At 40.6% G+C, this 7,780-nt stretch overlaps 1 long non-coding RNA gene across 1 annotated transcript; it reads left to right on the plus strand.

Moving 5' to 3' along the window:
• Positions 1-910: 910 nt before the first annotated feature.
• Positions 911-2,463, plus strand: LOC138826328 (uncharacterized). Its single transcript, XR_011371676.1, has 3 exons — positions 911-1,138; positions 1,568-1,853; positions 2,241-2,463. It is a non-coding gene; the product is annotated as an uncharacterized lncRNA (long non-coding RNA).
• The last annotated feature ends 5,317 nt before the right edge of the window (positions 2,464-7,780 follow it).

A 7,780-nucleotide genomic window follows, 5' to 3' on the forward strand; every position in this document is an offset into this window, starting at 1 on the left:
AGTGTGTCCTTGAGACTCCCTGTGGTGCAAGCCAACCAGTTTAAAGTACTTCAACCCTCTGATCTAACCAACAACCTGTTTCTGCTTTGTAGTGCGCCAATCATACTATAAAATTGTATTAAGAGTTTCCCCGCGATGTCTTATAATTTGTTGTAAGATGCTATGATGTATACAAAGTCCCTGCCTTCCCTAAAAATTGTATAAAAAGTACTATAACCCTGGTCTTGGGGCCTCTTAGCGTCATGGGCTGTGGGGGGACCAAGTTCCAGCTTGCAATAAAGACTCCTTTGCTTTTACATTGTTGATGGTCTCTGGTGGTCTTTTGGGTAAGGATTTCCAAATTCAGTTTTACATTTGGTGCATTGGCCGGGAATCCCCCCAAAGCCCACCCAGACGCCTTAACCAAGGAGTCATGAGAAGCCCGGCAAGTAAGTAGAGGCATTGCCATTCTGAAATCATCTGGTATTTGAGTTCCCTGCAGGTTCTGTATTGGGGTTGGCAAGAGGTCTTGGCGGACGTGCTATAAGACAGCCAACGGGGCCGGTGGGAGTTGTCCCTCAGATCTCCTGGGGGGTAAACTATCCACTAGTGCAGAAGCTTGAGTCTGGCACTTTCTGACTGATAGTTTACAGGGTAGGCTATCCACTAGTGCAGGGTCCGGCACTTTCTGACTGATAGTGTACAGGGTAGACTGTCCACTAGTGTGGACATTTGGGCCCATTTGTAGTCCAGCACATTCTGACTGACAGTCTACAATGCACATGCTGTGAACATGTCTTGTCTCAGGGTTCAGTGTTTTGTCTGTGTGTCTTTTGGAATTCTTGGAATGTTTCTCCTCCCAGATTCATCCTGATGCAAGGGCTCAGAGGAGACTGCCTAACACCCCCTTAATATCTGTTTCTCTGTAGCTCCTTCTTTTTTTATGAAACTGCCACTGACCACCTGCAAGTGGCACCAGCAAGATCTTAGCCTCGGGCCTTAGCCCAGGGGGTCTGAGTACGGGGGAGAACCTGTCAGTCTGAGGGGACAGCCACTAGGAACTTCTTTCCCTTGCCCCAAGATGACTGGGAATTCTCCTCTGCCTTGGAAGGCTCCTGGGTCAATGTTTGCAGGAATCTAAAAGAAAAATCCTCCCGAGGTGAGTAGAGGGGGTCCGAGTCCCCTGGTAAGTGAGTGGTGTTGAGATGTTGCCCCATTCACTGAGACCTGATTTTGTCTTTGTGGCCACTTGTCTGTCTTGTTTACTTTGGTGTGTTTTCTGTTCTATGTTTTCTGAGGTAGGGAAGTTCTGGGTGAGAGTGGCAGGCTCACTCAGCAAACTCTGGATTCAGCTTGAGAACAGCACAGATTTCTGGGGGCCCATTAGTCCCCAACTCAGCCTTTGGTTGTTGTTTTGTCTAGTTCCGTTTTAGAATTGGTACCAGTTTTAAATGTGAATCCTTGGTTTTTGTGTTTATCAGTGTTTTTGATATTTATTTGAACATCTCTGGGGGAATAAAAGTCTCAGCCTCTGGCTGGGCTTGGTCACAGACCTGCTAAGTCTCCCTCCCCCCTTCTTTTGTTACAGCAGCCAAGAGGAGGGGCATGGACAAGCCTCAGGTGCACCTTCTCCTGGTGGAGGCTGCTGGAGAGGTTAGGGTGTAGATAGCAGTGAGCCTGGTCTGGACTTTCAGCTGCTCCAGACAGCTTAACAATTTGTAAAGTGCTTTTGTCAAAATTGGGTAAAAATCAGGCCCGTTCAGTTTCAGGTGACCCCCTCACCCAGCCCTCCTCCAACAGAAGGGATTCAAAAGACTGATTAGTGAAATACCTTGCTAAACAAGCAAGCCCTGGAAAAATGAAGCTCAACAAAGGTACTTCGTTTAAAAGAAATATTGTCTTAAAATTTTTTAAAAAACTTTAGAAAATGTACGTACAACTGATTTTGATTTTTTGTGTGCTTTAAGATCTGTGTGAGTGTTTTGTATGTGTTTATGAACATGTTCAAGGTAAGAGTTGTCAGCATGCTGTAACAATGGGAGAGTTTAAGTTTAAAATTCAAAAGGTTATGAGGTTTGGACATAACCAAAAATTTTAAGGAATCTTCACATTGTTTTTAACGGTTTTTTAAAGATTCTTTAACTTAAAAATTAGAAAATCTGGTGTTGAGTTCTAATTTTATTCCCTTGTGGTCAGAGAGAATGCAAGGTTTCTGAATTTGGACAAGTTTGCTTTGTGGCCTAAAATGTGGTCTATTTTAGAAAATGTTCCATGTGCTGTTGAGAAAAACGTGTATTCTTGTGGAGAGCTGCGGGAGCCACGACCAAAGACAGCCAGGCAGTAAGGCGTGGCCACAAAAGCAACATTGTAGCTCCTTGGTAAGATGGCGCTGGCTCCCGCCTTCTGTCTTCCCGGTGACAAGTGCTCTCTGTAAAAACAACTCCTTATATGGCTATGACTTGGTTCCTAGTTTGCTTCCGTGTTTGCGACCCTATCGGTATATGCCAAGTGGTGCTTCAGGATTGGCCATCCAGGAGACTTATAACCAGAGCGCGGGGGCGGGGGGGGGGACAGAGAAGCAGGAAGAAGCGGGCAGAAGAAGCAGGAGAGAAGATGTTGTAAAAGGTCCTGAATAAACCACATTGAGAAGAATCCCGGGTCGCGTCTTCCTTGCTGGTCCAGGTGGTCGCGACATATTCTTATGCTGCTGGGTGAAATTTTCGGCAGATGTCTGTTAAATCTAGTTGATCTTTGCAGTTGTTTAGATCTGCGGTTTCTTTGTTGAGTTTTTGCTGAGTTGATCTATCTAGTTGGGAAAGTGGTGTGTTAAAATCCCCAACAATTAATGTCTTTGGATCTATGTAGGATTTGAAGGAAAGTAGTGTTTCTTGGATAAATTTGGGTGCTCCGTTGTTTGGTGAATAGATATTTAGAATTGTAATATCCTCCTGAAGGAGAGATCCCTCAATTAGTATGTAGTGACATTCTTTGCCTCTTCTCACGAATTTTAATTTGAAGTCTATTTTATCTGATATTAGGATTGCAATTCCTGCCTGTTTATGGGGGCCATATCACCTTGCACCAGAATCAACTCCAAATGGATCAAAGACCTCGATTCAAAGCAGACACTCTGAAAACATTACAGGATGCAATAGGAGAAACGCTAGGTCTCCTTGGCACAGGCTGAAAATTTTTTTTTTTAATTTTATTTTATTTTATTTGAGAACATACTGTACAGAGGGGCTACAATTACATGGGCAGGATGATGCATACATTTCTTACCAAGCATTGCAGCCTCCTCCTTTGTTTACCCTTCACCTCCCTTCCCCGCCTCCCCCCTCCCCCCACCCAATTATACCCCCTCCCCCCCCACACCGACATTGTAAAGCTGGTTTTGACATGACATTTTGTACTTCTCATTGTTGCAACAGGTCCACCTGAATCCTTAAACAACTTGTTTGTCCCCATCTCCTCAACATGTTATACTGACATCAAATATAGTGAAAGCAGGGATTACACTGTGGGGGAGGGACATACAAAGCAACAAAGAAATAATCTTATAAATGCGTTAGAAACACATGCATGAAAGAAACGAAAACATTAAAATACATATTTAAGGGTTCATTTTCCTAACATCACATTATCTGACCTTTTCCGCTTGACTCATACCTATACTATATATTGCAAATAAGGGAAACCATGGGAACTATGCTTCTTTGGGCCTGGCTTACTTCACTTAATATAATTTTTTCCAAACCTTTCCATTTCCTAACAAATGGGGAAATGTCATTCTTTCTGATGGAGGCATAGAATTCCATTGTGTATATATACCACATTTTCTTGATCCATTCATCTACTGAGGGGCATCTGGGTTGGTTCCATATCTTAGCTATGGTAAATAATGCTGCAATAAACATAGTTGTGCTGGTAGCTTTAGTGTGGTCTTGTTTGTAAACATTTGGGTAAATGCCCAAAAGTGGGATTGCTGGATCATAGGGGAGATCTATGTGAAGTCTTTTGAGGAACCTCCATACTGCTTTCCAAAGTGGTTGAACAAGTTTACATTCCCACCAACAATGAAGTAAGGTTCCTTTCTGTCCACATCCCCTCCAGCATCTGTTGTTGTTAGAGTTCTTGATTTTTGCTGTTCTAACTGGAGTGAGGTGATATCTCAATGTTGTTTTGATTTGCATTTCTTTTATTGCTAGGGATGTTGAACATTTCTTCATGTGTCTATTGGCTATCCTTCTTTCTTCTTCAGAGAAGCTTCTCTTTAAGTCTTTCGCCCACTTATTTATTGGGCAGTTGTTTCTTTGAGGATTTGTTGTTGGGTGGTTTAATTTTTTGAGTTCCAAGTATATTTTAGATATGAGACCCTTGTCCGTTGTATGGCTAGTAAAGATCTTCTCCCAATCGGTGGGCTTTCTATTGATCTTGCCAGCTATGTCATTTGCCCTGCAGAAGCTCTGCAATCTTATGCAATCCCATTTGTCTAACCTTTCTTTGATTTGTTGTGCTTCCGGATCTCTATTCAGAAAATTTCGGCCTGAGCCAAGGAGACCTAGGGTTTCTCCTATTCCATCCTGTAATGTTTTCAGAGTGTCTGCTTTGAGTTCAAGGTCTTTGATCCATTTGGAGTTGATTCTGGTGCAGGGTGATATATAAGGATCTAGCTTTTGTTTTCTACATGTAGTTCACCAATTTTGCCAGCACCATTTACTGAAGAGGCTGTCTTTCTTCCATTCTATTGTTTTAGCTTCCTTATCGAAGATTAGATGGCTATAGGTCTGTAGGTTCATTTCTGGGTTTTCAATTCTATTCCATTGGTCCTGAGGTCTGTTCTTATGCCAATACCAAGCTGTTTTGATTACTATGGCTTTATAGTAGAGTTTGAAATTTGGTATTGATATTCCTCCAGCAGTGTTCTTTCCGTTGAGGAGCGTTTTTGCTATTCGGGGTCTTTTATTATTCCATATGAATTTTTGGATTGCCTCTTCTATTTCCTTGAAGAATGAGGGTGGAATTTTGATAGGTATCGCGTTGAATTTGTAGATAGCCTTGGGAAGTATTGCCATTTTCACGATGTTAATCTTGCCAATCCAGGAGAATGGGAGGTTTTGCCATTTTTTAAGTTCTGTGTTGATTTCCTTTTTCAAGATTTTAAAGTTTTCATCATAGAGGTCCTTCACTTCTTTGGTTAAGTTAATTCCTAGGTATTTTATTTTTTGTGGGGCTATTACAAATGGAGTTGCTTTCCTAATTTCAGCCACACTTTTCTCATTGTTGGCATATAGAAAAGCCATTGATTTTTGGGGGTTAATTTTATAACCTGCTACTTTGCCAAAGTTTTGAATCAGCTTGAGTAATTTGGGAGTGGAGTCTATTGGATTCTTTAAATACAAGATCATGAGGCTGAAAATTTTTTAATAGAGACCCAGAAACACAACAAATCAAAGAAAGGTTGGACAAATGAGATTGCATGAAGTTAGAGAGCTTCTGCATGGCAAAGGACATAGCTAGCAAGATCAATAGAAAGCCTACGGATTGGGAGATCTTCATTACCCATACAATGGACAAGGGTCTCATATCTAATATATACTTAGAACTCAAAAAATTAAATCCCCCGACAACAAATCCTCAAAGAAACAATTGCCCAATAACTAAGTGGGCTGAAGACTTAAAGAGAAACTTCTCTGAAGAGGAAAGAAGGATGGCCAATCAACACTTGAAGAAATGCTCAACCTCTCTTGCCATAAAAGAAATGCAAATCACAACAACATTGAGATACCACCTCACTCCAGTTAGAATGGCTGAAATCAAGAACTCTAAAAACAACAGATGCTGGAGGGGATGTGGACAGAAGGGAAACTTACTGCATTGTTGGTGGTCATGTAAAGTTGTTCAACCACTTTGGAAAGTAGTATGGAGGTTCGTCAAAAGACTCCACATAGAGCTCCCATATGACCCAGCAATCACACTTTTGGGCATTTACCCAAAAGTATACAAACAAGACCACCAGCACGACTATGTTTATTGGAGCACTATTTACTATAGCTAAGTTATGGAACCAACCCAGATGCCCCTCAGTAGATGAATGGGTCAAGAAAATGTGGTATATATACACAATGGAATTCTATGACTCCATCAGAAAGAATGACATTGCCCCATTTGTTAGGAAGTTGAAAGACTTGGAAAAAATTATATTAAGTGAAGTAAGCGAAGCCCAAAAAGAAACATAGGTCCCATGGTTTCCCTTATTTGCAATATCTAGTATATGTCTGAGTCAAGCAGAAAAGGTCAGATCAGGTGATGTTAGGAAAATGAACTCTAAGATATGTATTCAAATGTGTTTTTTTCTTTCATGCATTTGTTTCTAATGCGTTTATAAGATTATTTCTTTGTTGCTTTGTATGTCCCTCCCCCACAGTATAACCCCTGCTTTCACTGTATTTGATGTCGGTATAATTTGTGGAGGGGAAGGGGAAAAACAAGTCGTTTAAATAAGGATACAGGTGGACCCTTTGCAACAATGAAAAGTACAAGTTTTCATGTGGAAAACCAACTTTACAAATTTGTTGCGGGGGGGAGGGGCGGGAAGGATTGGGTGGGGGGGTGGGGGGAGGCTGGGAAGGGATGGAAAGGGGAAACAAAGAGGAGGCTACAATGCTTGATAAGAAATGTACTCATTATCTTGCCCATCTAATTGTAACCCCTCTGTACAGTATTTTCACAATAAAAATAAATAAAAATTAAAAAATTAGAAATCTGGTATTTTAAAATCTAATATTTTAAAATGCATAAGGCTGTTTATACTGTAATCAAGATATCTGGCTTAACACAAATACATTGGCTGTTTGGAATTTAGTTCCTTGGCTAAAATTTGGGGATAAATATTAGAAATTTAAGTGTAAAGGTTAGTTTAACACTGTCAAAGATGTTACCTGTTCTGTCTGTCTAAAACTGTGTCTTTCATTCGAGAACCAAGAGATAAGAAAAGGGAAAACTTAGAAACCAACAGAAGACCTGTCTTTAGGGGTGAGGAGTGAACAGGCAGAAGCGCAGTTCAGCTGGTCATGTATGGTGGGACAGGCCCTGAGGAAGTCCACAGATAATGGGACAGGCCCTGGGAGGAGTCCATGCATGGTGAAAGGGGGCAAACTGGCACAAAGGCAGTTCACCTAACACTAAAGAGTTGGCTTAGGTACGTGCCCATTCCATAGGAGGGGCCAAGTGGCCCATCTTTGTTCTGTCCCTTTTCCCTACAGATTGACACTGGAAACATGATTGTTAAAATGAGTGATGTGATGATCTGATTAGTATTGCTAAAACTGCCCCTTGGACTTAAAAAAAGGATTAAAAAGTTTATTTGTATAATGTGATTTGCTTTCAATGATGTTCTACAAGTAGTATATGTTTCTAAAAGTCATAAGGGTGTTATGTCTAGCTTCTTGGTACAGTGATGGTGATTGTAATTCTTGCATTAAGGAAAAATTGACATTTAAGTTTAAAAGTTTTAGTGTGTATCTGTTTTAAAACAAGCAGCCAAGAGACAATGAATGACACTTTGCCTCAAGATTTTAAGAGATTTTTTAAAATGCAACTAAAAACTAATGTATAGAATATTAAAAAGGAGATTAATAGGAGGCTTAAAAATTAGGAATGGATTTTTGGATATAAAGTTTAAGAGTAAAATTGTTAATATTTGCCTCAAAGTGCACAAAGGAAAAATTAGGATTACCAAAATAATTGCTATTCTAGTTTGCTCTTATAGGTTTTTTTAAACAGTTTCCAGCAAGCCCAG

This window comes from Dipodomys merriami, unplaced genomic scaffold (assembly GCF_024711535.1).
Source record: "Dipodomys merriami isolate MVZ:Mamm:240054 unplaced genomic scaffold, mDipMer1.0.p SCAF_1414, whole genome shotgun sequence".
Lineage (NCBI taxonomy): Eukaryota > Metazoa > Chordata > Mammalia > Rodentia > Heteromyidae > Dipodomys > Dipodomys merriami.